General features: G+C 49.1%; 2 non-coding genes across 2 annotated transcripts; both read left to right on the top strand.

Annotated features, from left to right (window-relative positions):
• Nucleotides 1–6,865: 6,865 nt before the first annotated feature.
• On the top strand, nucleotides 6,866–6,938 carry TRNAT-CGU (transfer RNA threonine (anticodon CGU)). Its single transcript has one exon. It is a non-coding gene; the product is annotated as a tRNA-Thr (tRNA).
• Nucleotides 6,939–14,425: 7,487 nt separating this feature from the next.
• On the top strand, nucleotides 14,426–14,519 carry TRNAI-UAU (transfer RNA isoleucine (anticodon UAU)). Its single transcript has 2 exons — nucleotides 14,426–14,463; nucleotides 14,484–14,519. It is a non-coding gene; the product is annotated as a tRNA-Ile (tRNA).
• The last annotated feature ends 105 nt before the right edge of the window (nucleotides 14,520–14,624 follow it).

Raw genomic sequence — 14,624 nt, forward strand, 5'->3', positions numbered from 1 at the left:
TGGAGTCCCCGAATAGTGGAGGAGCTCCTACCAAGGAGGAGCCCCACAGTTCCTTTCGGAGGCCCTCCATGCAGATCAGACGGCACAGCTTGCACCCCCATTTCAGGTGTTAGGACCATTCGGGTGGTGGCACAGACGTCAAGTCCGGCGGCGCCTGTTGTGGCTCTCCTGGGCCCCGCGTGGGTTGGCCCTCCTGATTGGAAGGTGGGAAAACCCATCTCGGTTTGGTGGGTAGGGACATGGCCACCCCATACATTTGGTTCGGGCCCCGGGGGGTGGGGCCCTGCCTCCCGTTTTTTGAATTCCCCCAGTTATTAGGTGGCAATGGGTTCCCTTCAATGTCAGCTACGGATCGACATTCATGTGCCCAATGATTTCCCTTTCTGCATCGCGGGCAAAGTTGAGGCTTGGAGCCCCCTGGCGGCTTGATTGAGGGTGCTTTCCCAGCCTGGGTTCCACGCTGTGGGCAATCCCTCTTTATGTGACCTTCCTGGCCACACTGAAAGCACCCTTTGGGGCGGGCTCCTCCCTGGCCCTGCATAGCTTGTGCGAAAGCTGCTGCCATGACTTGTCCCTGAATTATGGGTCCCGTTATATCCCTGCAAACTTTGATGTAGGCTGATAGGTCCTTTGATCTCCAGGGTCTGATAGCCTCTCTACACCACTTATTGGCATTTTCAAAAGCCAATTGTTTGATTAGCGGCATCGCTGTATCGGCATCCCCAAACATTCTGCTTGCGGTCTGCATTAATCTATCTACAAAATCAGCATAGGGCTCATTGGGCCCCTGCAATATCTTGGATAATTGCCCTTGCAAGTCTCCTGCCCCCCTCAGAGTTTTCCAAGCCCTGGTGGCTGCCGTGGCTATCTGCTGATACACCGCAGGGGGATAGGTACTTTGCACTTGGGCCCCGAGGTATGGCCCCGTGCCCGTTAGCATGTCCAAATTCCATTGTGGGTTGCCTGCGGCTGCATTCCTCCGTGCTGTGTCCTGACAATTGTCCTGATTTTGGATTTTCCATTCCAGATATTGTCCTCCACTTAAGACCGCTCTGGCCAAGTTGGCCCAATCCTCAGGAGTGAGGAAGAGCGCTCCCAGCGACTCCACAAGGGAGACAGTAAAGGCTGCCTGGGGTCCATAGGCGCTGACTGCCTCCTTAAGCTGCTTTACCAACTTGAAATCTAGCGGCTGGTGATACCTCTGCTGGTTCTGATCTTCTAACACTGGAAAAAAGCCTTTTCCTGGGCCAAGAACCTCTCTCCAATTTTGTGCTGTGCAGTCCGAGCAATGTTATGTTCTGGCACAGCTTGGCCTGTATGGCGGGGGCCATTCATAAGGCGGTGCTGTAGGGCTAGAGTGTGGAGGCGGCACAGCTTCCGCTTTTAATTTTGACTGCGCCACAGCGGTAGCTTCCACTTCTGCTCTCAGCTGCGCCATTACTTCTCCTTGCATTCTTAATTCCTCTAATGCCTTCTGTAACTCCATTTCCTTATCCTCAAATTGCTATCTTACGATTTCCAACTCTTGTAATGCCTGGAGACTGGGAGATTTCTCCTCCTTATCTGCCTCTCTTTCCCCTATGTCCTGCAACTCGCTATCTGAGAGTCCTTCCGAACTTTCACTTTCAGAGTCGGAGTCTCGGGAGGACCCTTTACGAGACTCCTCCTTTACCTGCTCCAGAACCTCCCCTCCCTGGTACACTGCTCGCTTCAAGGGCTCTCGAGGAGACTGTAAACACACTCTCACCAAAGACCACACGGCAAGGGTTCCCGAAGTTACAGATGGGCATCGTTTCAAGTCCTCCCCCAGGTGCTCCCACTGTGGTATATTCAGGAGCCCCTCCTCTATAAACCAGGGGGCAACTTCTCCTACTTCTCTCAAGAAAGCGCGGGCTGTTTTCGTTTTTAAACGGGTACCATTTGCCTTAAGGATATCCTTTAGAGGGCCCTCCATTCTACACCTAGCAATCTCGTTTCCCATCTCGGGAAAACTTTTTCTTATCCTCCCTGAAGAACTTTACAAAACAAGCGTATTTCCAATCGTCTTCAGGGAACCTCCCTGTCTCTAGACAGTTATTGGTGCACTCCTTACCGTATCGTTGCTCTACCTCGTCACCTCTCCGCGGCGGGGGCGAATTCCCGGGTTTCGGCACCACTTGTCGCTCTCGCCGGCAAGAACGACCCGGAGACGTGATGGGTGGCAAGCTTCTTTATTTGTTCGTTTTCCTCTCTCGCTTTTCTCTGTCCCACAGGCAATCTCCCCACTATATATATATCCACCGCCTCGGCCACGCGCCCCTCTCCCTGATCACGCAGTGCACACGGGCTCACCCATGTCTGCCGTCAGCCAATCAGTCTCGCTTCGTCAAAACCCGGGCACTTCCGCATACGTGACTCCTTGCATCTATTGCATGGCTCTCCACATATATGTACCAAAACCCATGTAGTACTGTGTCAAGCCCTTGATTTGGGGGTTATTTGTTATGCAGCCATAGTAATTTAGGCAATAGTAATGGCAAATATAATCATTTTATAATTAAAGGAACAAGCAAAAAGGGACAGAGAAGAAATTCAAATAATGGCACTAATTTTTCAAACCAGACTCTGAGAGGTTGTATTCGCCTGTATTTGACAGTCTATATTGTATTCCATTCCGGGGTCAGCAAACCACCCCACTGGCCAAATCCCACCCATTGCCCATGTTCGCAGGGGCTGTGAGCTCAAACGTTCCATTCTAAGAACACAGCCACGGGTACTTGCTTATCTGTTTTCTAGGACTGTGGAGGAGCTTAGTTGTAACAGAGACTACGTGCCCGCAGAGCTGAAAATATTTACTACCTGGCCCTTCATGGCAAGAGCTTGCCAGCTCTTACTCTAACCCATTTCGAGTGCACCGATAACTTTGGGTTCTTCGTTCTTCCGGAGGAAGGTTAGAGCTTCAGTTTCTTTTCAGGTGGTTTTGCTCATGTCTTATCAGTGGAGTGCCCCAACTCCAGCTTCCTGGGTTAACAATTTCTCTCTATTCTAGACTAGCTGCCGCTCATGGAGAAGCATGTCCCTGAGTGGGGTGGGGTGTGGTATAAATTTGGGGTGAGGGGTTTGTGGAAGGCATAGATCTAGCCACGTTTCTTCCATCAGCCTTATGCTGGAGGCCCCATCACCTTCTCCGCACTGGGGTGCCCTTTATTCCCTTTCTTTACCCGAGAGGGATCCGTTTATCTCTAGATGTCCCATTCACGTGGGCTAGATGGGCCCAATATGCTGGTCTGTTCTGCCTCTTCCTGGAACCAGCACAAAATGTCTCACTTATGGAAATCCTGACATTCTTGTCAATGAATTTCTCTCCCATACCCTTTGGACTTGTTTTCAGTTCTCTGTGCCTAGCTAGAAATGTGTTTGTGCCTTCTCAGCTCCTCCTACCTCCTTCTCATCCTTCGAAAGAGGAGATAAGAGCATTTGTCTTGCTAAGTCTTACCTGTCAGGGATGGCCGAAGGCCAGCCACAGCTAGAGCAGTAACAGCCACACTAGGTTTCAGTCATTAGGAGAGACATTATGGATTCCAGCTGAGGCCCGTTGGCCAGAAACCTGCCTCCAAAAGGAGTTATTACAAAATCAGGATTTTCTCTTTGCTTCATGTATGAACTCAGCCCAATGGAATAGCTGTATCAATAGCTATTGATCTGTATCAATACCTGTATACAATAGCTGTATCAATAGCTATTGATCAATAGCTAGTACCAATAGCTGTATCCACTAGCCCAAGGTGATACACACGTGTGTGGCTACAGTCAGTGGATATTCTGTTTGAGGGCAAATGACTAGAAGGAGGGAAAACTGTGGGCAGAGCCACTCAAAGTGTGGTTGGCGACCAGCACAATCCATAAATGTTTGGAACCAGTCTGCTCTGTTTCAAGATATGGAGTTTTCGCCAGAGGTAAGTCAACTGTATAACCAAGCATCTTGTTTCGTTCTGCTGATGATTTGCTTGTAGTGAAGTTGCATTTAATTATATCCTGGAGCAAGCTTACCTTTCTGTGGGCCAGTAGCTGATGTTTCCCAACTGGCAACTTGCACATCGCTGGTATTGCTGGAGCATCCCAACATTCAAGCACAGGGTAACATGGTGCATTTTAAAAGGGTGACACAAGGATACTTGGAGGGCTCAGCTGGTTAAGCATCTGCCTTCAGCTCAGGTCATGATCCTGGGGTCCTGGGATCAAGTCCTGCACTGGGCTTCTTGCTCAGCAGGGAGCCTGCTTCTCCCTTTGCCTGCCACTCCCCCTGCCTGTGTGCTCTAACTCTGGCAAATAAATAAATTCTTAAAAAAAATTTTTTTTTTAATAAAAGGGTAATTCATTCGGCTCACATCATCAGAATGAGTTTTCCAAAACATTATTTATATAGATCATAAGACTCTCCAAGAGAAACAGATTTACTTACCCCTCCAGCAGGACTAATAGAGCCAGGAAATACGTCTACACTGCAGCCTTCATTGGCGGTTTGGAATGAACTGAGCTATTGCTGCAACCAGAAGCCCCACATTTTTTCCAGAACCAGATGCCTCCTAAGCCTTACCTGACCACAGAGCTGCCTTGCCCATGCCAGGCTCCCTGGGACGCATCTGCTAGAAAGAAGCTGTACTTCATGCCTTCTTCCTCACTTTATGGCAGGCAGTGGCAACCAGATCCATATTCCTCCTCACGATGGCTGCGCTCCTGACATGGGATGATAAAAATTGTTTAGAAATACATATTACTTATCAGCTGCTCAAGCTTCAACCTGCCTATGATCCAAGGTTTATACATGATGGAAAGTCATGACTCAACCAACCCCACACTAACCCCATCACCGCAGTTACAACAGCAGGGGCTGAGCATTCGCTATTTTCTCCCTGCTTTTGGGCCCTGGAAGGCAGCATCATTTGGGCTTTCTTGCCCCCTAGCTCCTGTCTGGACTCAGCCAATAGAAGGCACTGGCAGATGGGAGATGGTAAGAAGAGGAACAGTAGAGATTCCTGATGTCCCCTCTTGAATGTAACCCTAAATTTGGAGATCAATCCAACGGGTGTTCTGAAAACCCTTCCTAAAATAAATTCCAACTGGGCAAAGATTTCCTACATTGGAAGGAGGTGGAAATTAATAAAACAGTAGGGAAAAGTTCATTGTCTAAGTTAGCATCACTGAGTCAAAGGGCCAGGTCCAACAGAGACTGAATTCTGGATCATTTGGGTCTTCAAATCACAGTTATCGTAGGTAAGGCTAAACTGAATATAGAGAAATATTACTTAGCATCATCTTATGATACATGATACATGATGTATATGGATATATAGTACCTTAGTGTGGTGTTTGTAAGTGGAAAGCCCGACCAAAATTCAGAGTCACAACCAGAGACTCAGGCCTGGGGGAGGAGTGGCTCCAGGCTTCTTTGGGAATTTCACCCACAGATTTGGTGGTTTGGTGGGAACAGGTGGTTACCCTCTCCTACTTCCTGTCCTTCCTGTCTCCCTGCTAACTGCATTCTCTTCTTCATTTCCGGTGTTCTTACCACCCCTCCCCTCTTTTTAAAGAGCCCTTGCAGAGCTGCAAAAGCACTTGCAATTTAACTGCATCTGTAGGTAACATAGCCTGTCACAGGCTATGTCACCTGGTAGAGATTTGAGTGCTAGACAGTCTCAACTACCGAGGACTAGGTGAACCAGAGAAGTGTCTCCACAAGCCCCTGCCTGTCATTGCTCCACATGTTAGTAAACACTATGCTGAATGAATGCATTCAAGAATCAGAAGCCGTTGTCTCTGCGGGTAGAGGAAGAAAGCCCACTGAGATCACACTTAAGATCATTAAAACACAAAACACACACACACACACACACACACACACACACACACAAAAGGTCTGAACCCTAACAGACCCGAATTTCAGTGAAGTTATACATTTCTGTAGGGCTAGAAACAGGAGGTGAACAGGGTATCTAAATATGGGATAAAATCTGAAAAAAACTGCAAACTTGAACTCCTTGGGCCTGCAATCCCCTTCTTCTCTTATACTCGGGTGATGACGATGAGTTTCGGGAGGTAGGGTCCCTTATTGCACAGATGAATTTAGGATTTTGGAGAACTGGAACACACTGGCTCCTCCGGGGTGCAGGAGGCGGTCTTTAATCCTAGGACGTTCAGGAAAGCGTGATGAATAAGTGACGAGACTGACATCCCCTCCACGGCCCGCACTCTCCACTTCATTAATACGACCATTCCTTCGTTTGCTTGGTTCTCCTATCATGCGCGTCTGTGACACTCCGGGTCACAAGGGCATGGTCGTGCCTGTGTGTGACCGCGGTTGTTTTGGCCTGTGGGGTCCTCTGCAGAGCGGGCCTCCGGGCTCTGGCCGGATCGCACCGCCTCCCCGTGCAGCACGTGAACGTGTTTGGAGTCGGGGCCGACGCGCCGCCGTGCATCTTAGTTTTCTGAGTGTCTTTCCTGAGTGGCGGGTATGGCCCGTAGTCGGGGTGTTGGCGTCTGTGTTGAAGCTAGCTGCAGTTTCCTCGGAGGCCGGCGCCGGCCCTGGAGGCGGACAGGAAGGCCCCTGCTTGCTGGTTTCCGAGACACCCGCGGCGGACTCGGGTCGGGAGGCCTGCGAGATCCGGCGCCGCTTCTGTCCCTACCCCCGCCTCCCTACTTTGCCCGGTCGCGCGTCCGGGCCGAGTCCCCAGACAGCCTTTATGACGTGACAACTGTCACGGAGGACATCGGAAAGGAGAGGGGGAGGGGTGCCATATCAAATTTCCAGGAACTCACAAAAACGGAAAACGAAACTTGGGCATAGATAATCAGCTTTAGGGCACGGAGTTGAGAGCCCCTTCAGTGGGGCTCCGTAGCTCAGGGGTTAGAGCACTGGTCTCGTAAACCAGGGGTCGTGAGTTCGAATCTCACTGGGGCCTCCAGCTCTTTGCTTTTTCATCTTCCAAGATGATTTCAAAAGGAATGTTTCCTTGACACCAAAAGCTGGAACTAGAAATGAATTTGCCAAATCTATATTCTCTATTCCCAGAAAATTACTGCTAACATAAGCAGGGGATTCTAAAATGGAAGTTCATCATAAAAGACGGGGATAAAGCTGCTGTATCCTCTTTAAATTGCTGGTGATACCTGAAATTCGGGTGTAGGAAAGCAGAAGTGCCACCATTTACAATTAATGCCAATAGAAGCCAGCAGATGCGCTAACTTGTATTGGGTCTCAATCACAACCTAGAGTCAGGATTAGTTGAGCCACTGTAGGGACACTCGTCTGAATGAAAAGAGCATCATTAATAATCACATCAGAACTCCAGGCATAAACAGGGCTGCACTGTCACCCTGATTACAGAATCCAGAATGGCCCCCATGGCTTCTCTGCTCTCTTGTTGGTCTCCCCCGATTCTGCTGCTGCTGTCATAGTGGACTTTCTGCTCCTCTGGGAGCGGACCAACAGTCTATGTCAGGGTCTTGCTCCGGTCGCTCCCCTGCCTGGCATGCTCGGACTACCAATGTCCGCAGAGTACACGTTTTCATTTCTTTGAAGTCTGCACCCTCCACTTTCTCAGTGATGCCTTCTTCCGTCATCCCGTCTAACATTTCAGTGTCCTCCAACATGGTCTCTTTTTCTGCTTATTATTAACATGTATTTATATACTTAACAAAATAGAATAGGATGTGTATTTTAGTGGTCCATCTCCTATACTGTCTGTATCCCATACTGGAGTGTAAGACAGCCGAGCGCAGGTGTTCTTGTCCGGTGGCTAGGATCATACACCTTAGCTTCTACAGTAATGCTCAGCACCTAGTAAGCAGTTGGTAAATATTTCCTGAGTGAGTTGAAGAATGTATCGTATTTTAATAAAAAATTTTAATTAAAATAAATTTAATAAGGGTTTAGTAAATATAAATGAATTAGATTTTTTAAAATGTAGCACACTTGGCAAAATAGACATCCATCCTTGATCTTAAATGCCTCATTAATGAGACTTGTGTTGGGGGAATGGCTATTATTTTTGTTGTTGTCATATGTTTATTTTTAGGTGTGGTATTTTTCTTTAGGCCAAGACAGAGAGCAGAGGGGGTAGGGGAGAGGGAGAGACAGAGAGAAGCATCGCATCAATGATGGCGGCACTGAGGGGCAAGGACCTCAAGCATCCATGGGATACACAGGCCCAACGAGCAAATTTGGTTTTCCATGTCCTTCTATCTGGATGTCCTGTTACCCATCCCCACTTCACGGTGCCTGAGGTCAAGTCTAAAAACTGTGACTTCAGTGATTCTGACTTCTAGAACCCACCTTCACAGTAAACTCTTACTCACAGGGCTGATGAGAAGTGAAAATATAAAAACTAATAGAGAGAAAGGAGCATGTAGATGCTGTCTGTAGCGTCCCACCAAGTACGTCTACAAATCTTGGCCTTACATGGGAGACGAAGATATGAAAAGAAAGAAGATCAGGAGATCTTGGCCCCTGAAGAATGGCGTGGTGGTGAAGTCCTTGAGTTTTCTTTATGGGGTTTTATATATTCCAGATTGGGTACTATTCCAGATATATATATATAAATATATGAACAGTGTGGGGGGTTAGGGGTGATGAGAACACAGAAGGCAAGTTGAGGACAAAGCAGAAGCTGACACCCTGCAACCCCCTCCCCCACCATGGGTATGTGTGACATCCTCAGGCACTCCTGGTTGCCCTAAAGGAAGAACAAACAGCTAACTTGTAGAGATCATGATCCTTCCAGACCTGAGTCTCCCTCAGTTTACAAATATCCTAGTGATTTACAAGGAAAGGGCTTTCTTATCAACAGCCTAATTTCCAGAGACCCAGAACTCCGTTCCTGAAGCCCTAACATCACCCTTCCTCCCTAAAATTGAGGGAGGCTGAGGCAGAGGGAAATGTAAATAAAGTTAAATTTCTTCTAAACCTAAAGCTCATTGATAAGGACGTGTGATAGCAGGAGTGTGACTGTAACGTTCCTCCAGGAAGCTCCCAACTGTCTCACTGTTAATGCCTTACTGAAAGGAAAAACAACCTGAACTTCACAAAGAGCAAAGCCTCTGGTATCCTGTGTGTCTTCTTCAATACATGAAAGCTCTTTCCAAACCTCCCTTTTCCTTACCTCCCCAGTCCCATAGTCTATAATCACCACCCCCACAACACCGGGGCAGCAGCTCTTTCTGCCCACAGGTCCTGTTTCCGTGCATCAATAAATCTATTTTGCACCAAAGACGTCTCAAGAATTCTTTCTTGGCCATGGGCTTCAAACCCTAATAAGGTCTTTCCGACATCATACTCATGTTCTGTGTCTCACCTTGCATCTGGGTGAGCCAAAGACACTCTGCTCCCACTCCAGGGGGGAGGCAAGAAAGTGCATCATTCTGAGTTTCCTCCTAGGCCTGTACAGCTGGTAGCATCTGAGAATGATGACTCAGGACAGTAGCTGGGAGCCCGCTGCCAGGTGACCTGGGGAGACCCCAGACCCTGAGGCCACCAGCCCACCTCCAAGATGGCGCTTAAGGCTCTGGGTCTCCTCATGGGAAATAATTTGAGGACAGACACAGCACAATGCACAGAGATACAAGCGGGGAATTTTATTAAAGCGAAAGCACATTCTCAGATGTGAGCGCAGGTGAGAGAGAGAGCTGTGCGCCTTGGGGTTCACTTACCGACAGTTAACAAGAGGGTGGAATATTCGTTGCTTGGGATCAACATTTCTCGCGAGCAGGATTTGGGGGGGTTTCCTCCTCACCAGCTCAGGGGTTTCCGGTCGTGGCGCCGCCGTCTTGGGCCTGTCTGGTGGGGTCCGGCTTCTCACGGGACTTCTGACCTTCCCCACAGCCGGCGGTGGTCTCCTCTTTGCTGGCCTCTGGGCGTCCCCCGAGAGCCTAAACTAACTGCCTACCCAGACAGTACAGAGAGAAAGCCTGCATAGAGCAGGGGGTAGTGGAATGGCAGGGGAGGGGGCAGAGGGAGTGGGACAGCAGGCTCCCGCTGAGCCAGAGCCTGACCTTGGACTAGATCCCTAGACCCCAGCATCAAGACCTGAGCCAAAGGCAGGCACTTAACCGACTGAGCCACCCAGCTATCCCTTTACAAATATTTTTATTGAGGTTTTAATTCTTAGTTCACTTATTTTTTTTTTTTCTACTGCAGACAGGTTGACTTTAGATCTCCGTTCTCTTTTAGGTATTTGTCTTTTTCCAGTGAATTCTATGAAACTTTCACTAAGCTTGTTTTGTCGCACATTCAGTGTTTTGAAGGGCGGCAGCGACTTTGCTTGCTGCTTCTCATCTGTCAATTCTGTAATGACCTCTTTACTCACTTTCTTGTCTTTGCTCTACCATCGTCATTGTCATTCATTTCTGTCCTCTTTAAGTTAATTTGGTTTCCTCAGCCAGAGCATAAGACTATGACCAAGCTACCACCCAGGGATTCACCTGTGTCAGGTTTGGATCCAGGAGCTGTGGACACGGAAAACAGAATGCAAGACATCCATTCTGCTGAGAGTGGCAGAAAATGGAGAGAGAGAGAGAGAGAGAGAGAGAGAGAGAGAGGATCTTAGGGTTCTTTTGGTCTTGTACGTGATGCTGCTCTCTCCGGAGTGCTGAAGAGGGCCATAGACTTTCTGGGCATCTCTTTGGTCACTGGCCCATATTTCCACATTATTTTCCATTGTTCTTTGTGACCTCCCAAGGGTTGGTTGACTCCCAGAGGTTATTCATTCTGGATAATTCTTCCTCTAAGACTCTCCTAACTTAATCCTGAAGAGAGGATGGCAGAAGAGTGAGGTTTGGCAGTTCTTCCATCTTGTGGGAAGTACCCCTTATTGGTGTTGGGGGGGGGGATGGGCTTCCAGGCCAGAAGGTATTGCGCAGCCCACCCCCAGGCTGCAGCTCCCACCTCCCACTGCCAACCTACAAGTTTCCAAGTTGGAGAATACTAATGACTGTTTTCAGTTTCTGCCTAATTAACACATTCTGTGAAGTACCCGGGGGTGTGTACAGAGAAAACCTGGCCATCTGCTTCAATTCCTCAACTTTCTTTTAGACTGGTGCTCTTAAATTATTCATTCTTTGGGTGACTTTTTTCAAATGCATGTATAACTTCAGCCTTTTCTCCACTCTGAGTACTTGAGAGGGATCCAAACAGTTTTCCTTATTTTTCTTTGATTCCTTAGATTAAAAGACAGGGAGGGCCTATGATTATTAGAATCAACTGGAGCTTTTTAAAAATGTTGGTTTCCGGGATCCATCTCAAACTAATGAACTCGATCTCTGGGGGTCAGACTATTCATGGGTATGGTTTTAGGCAATTTTCCAGTTCCTCTGGGAAACCACTGTTCTAAAAACATGGAATAAATGGGGTTGGAGAGTTTTGTGCCCCAGAAGCACATGGCAGCCAAGTCCTGGGATGTTTAAAATGCTATTTCAGGGGCACCTAGGTGGCTCAGTCATTTGAGTCACTGACTCTTGATTTTGGCTCTGGTCATGATCTCAGGTCCTGAGATCGAGCCCGGGAGCCACACTGGGATTCATGCTCAGCAGGGAGTCTCTCCCTCTCCTTCCGTCCCTCCTGCTGCTCATGCTGTCTCTAAAATGAATAAATAAATATGTAAAATGTTATTTTAGCATATTCATGTTATTAATATGGCCTAAAGATTTGTGGAGAGAAGATACACCCACAGGTAAATGGCATTATTCTCAGGTTATAAAAATACATCATTTTTCTCAAATCGCAAATGGAGCTCAGCCATATCATATTCTTTCCAGAGCAGAATCATGAGAACCTTGAATCATGGAGTCTTCAGAATCATCTTTTTGAGAAAGAATTTGAGCATTCCCTGTAGTCAGTGTCTGAGATGACTTTAATAGGGCATTTCAGTTGTTAGCAAATCTCTATCCTCTTCCTGAAGAGTAGGTCAACGGTCCAATGGTTTCCCTGTATTTGCATTACTATTATGTAGGGAAGGGAAAAAAGTTTTCCTGGACTCTCTTAGGGTCCCTGGCTGGGTCTGAAAATTAAACTGACACAGTTTAACAGGAAGGAAGCATACATGTTTACTTGATAAGAGGTTTATGGGACGTGGGAGCCTTTATAAGGAAATGAAAACACAAGGAAGTGGTTAAAGCTGAGTATTTCTATGCTGAGTTGGACCAAGAGAGGACTGTTGTGGGGAACTATGATAGGCCAAAGGATACAAGGTAAGTCTAGTAAGCTGGAAGGAATTTCTTGGAGTCCCTTTGTCTTTGGACAGAAGGGTGCCTCTTTCCTCAGGGTACCTCTCACATGAGAGTTTTATGATCTGCTTCAGGGGAGAGAGGCAGGAGCGGGTCAGAGTGACCTTCCTGCTTTTCACATTTTCTCAGACTCCTTCAGCTTAAAATATTTAATTTGCTAAGTTGCCATATTTTGAGGTAGTGTGTTCTGAACCCCATCAATTACAAAAATATGTTTATTCCCATGTTTATTCCCCCATTCAAAACATAATATTATAAACTATCTCACAAACTATGGTCAGTCATTCATAATTATGAATTCCATCATGGTTTCTGTCAATCAGGCAATCAAGAGGATACAGAGAACTTTGCAATGGGGTATTTTTAGAAGGATTTCAGAAAGGGGCTACTTTAAAAAGGTGTGGGCGGGTTGGGGGGAGAGGCAGAGTACAGGGCTACTGATATCAAGTGGTTAGTAACCCAAGGGCTGAAGGAAAGAGGAAGGAAGCCGTTATTGGAACGAGAAGGAAAGATCCACTTGGATGAACCAGGCCGTGTTGACCCCCAGAAAAGAATGCAGAAAAACGAACACTCCAACTTCTGTGTCCTCTCTCATTCTGATCTCCTTCTAGTGCTCCCACCATGAAAATCCAGCTGAAGGCAGAGGGCAGGGGGCCGGTGATGTGGTCCATACAGGCCAGGCTTCCCTAGAAGAGTAGATGGAGGTCAGAGATGGTTATTCTTTTTTTAACATTAACTATTCCAAGTACTTAGCTCTCCGCTTTTTCCTCCGTGAACACGATTTCATGCCCTACTGCCCACTTTGTGTGACAGATGTGTCTTCTCTGATGAAAGTCCGTTTAATCCCCAGTGACACTTCGAGTCATGGCAAGTTTCATCCCTTAAGAACAATAATTCCCTAGATACTGACTCCTATCCAGATCCGGATTTGGAGCATAGGCCCGTGAGTGCTGTTAGAGATTTAAGAGATTTACATAACTCTCTTCGAACGGTGCCTGGCCTCGGTAAGCTCTGTCCAGGGGGTAACTGCCAGGGTTCTTATTTAGACGGAATGATCGCTAGAGGTCCAGGCGCCCTCGGTGTCTCTCCAGGACTGTGTGATGGGGATGTTGGAGGAAACCCTCCGGTGCGGCGGCCATCCACCCAGGAGCTTATGGTGCTTCTCGCTGCTCGTCATGTTAGGGCGTTAATACTCGGAAAGATGCCCGTACAGCGGCGAAAGGGGCGGAGACCTCTTCCCTCCCCTGCCCCACTCTCCGTGTGTCTGAAAGGAGAGAGCTTCTCCTTCCAGGTAGGGCTGGTCTATCACTCCCAGTCCTGTTTGGTAGCCACTGTGTTCAAGAACAGGCAGGCTATCTCCTTCCAGTTCACGGCAATTAGTCCATAAAAGCCAAAAGGCTTCGGATCTTAGGTGTATGCGCTTTGACAGCTGCCGTGTCCCCAGGCCCGAATCAGACAACTAAGCAAGCAAACGGAGAAATGCCCACAACTGGCCTTTCTCCCGAGAGGCCCCGGGGAGGGGGCGAGGATCAGGGGCGGGCGCGGCAGCGAGACCGAGACAGGTGCAGGGGTGCGGGGGAGGGGGTGTGGACACCGCCTTGGCCACGGTGACCCGCGGCACGAACGAGGAGAGGTCACGATCCGGTAGTTGCCTGCAGCTCGTGGCCGAGCAGCCGGCTCTGCCTCGGATCGCGGCTTTCAGGCAGGCCCGGGAGGACATGGGCGACGGGAGGCCCAGCTGCGGGGTGCCGCCCGGGGCCGCGCGGAGCCGGGGCTGGCGGACTCGGCTCCCGGGGTCCCGGGGCCTCTGGGAGCATCCCCGAGTCGCCGCGCCTTGGCCACACGGCTGGCGCCTTCCACGGACGCGTTTCCCTTCTTGGGGCGAAGGCGGGGGAAGCCGGAGTCCGCGCGCGCTCGCTCCTCCGCCGTTGCTCCGGGCGCCTAAAGGACGCGTCCCGGGTCGCCGGTGGCCTAGGGGGAAGAAGCACTGCGCTCTCCCCGGTCGGAGGCCGGGAGGCGAGCAGACAGCCCCGGCTCGGCTCCGCAGCCCCGCGGGCGGCAGGTGCGGGGGGCGGTCCCGGGGCTCGGCGCGCTTCCGCTGCGGCGCGGGGACGGGCGCGCCCTGGCCCGAGGCTCCGTAGAGCGCGCGCCGGCGCCGCGGGGAAAGCATGCTCCAGTGGCGCAATCGGTTAGCGCGCGGTACTTATACAGCAGTATATGTGCGGGTGATGCCGAGGTTGTGAGTTCGAGCCTCACCTGGAGCATGTTTTCTTCCCTTTGCGATTTCAGATTTTTTTTTTTTTTTAAAGACACATTTATTCAGCCTCATGATCAGACTATTACATTTAGCAATCAACAGCATGGGTGCA

This window comes from Mustela lutreola, chromosome 6, assembly GCF_030435805.1.
Source record: "Mustela lutreola isolate mMusLut2 chromosome 6, mMusLut2.pri, whole genome shotgun sequence".
Classification (NCBI taxonomy): Eukaryota; Metazoa; Chordata; class Mammalia; order Carnivora; family Mustelidae; genus Mustela; species Mustela lutreola.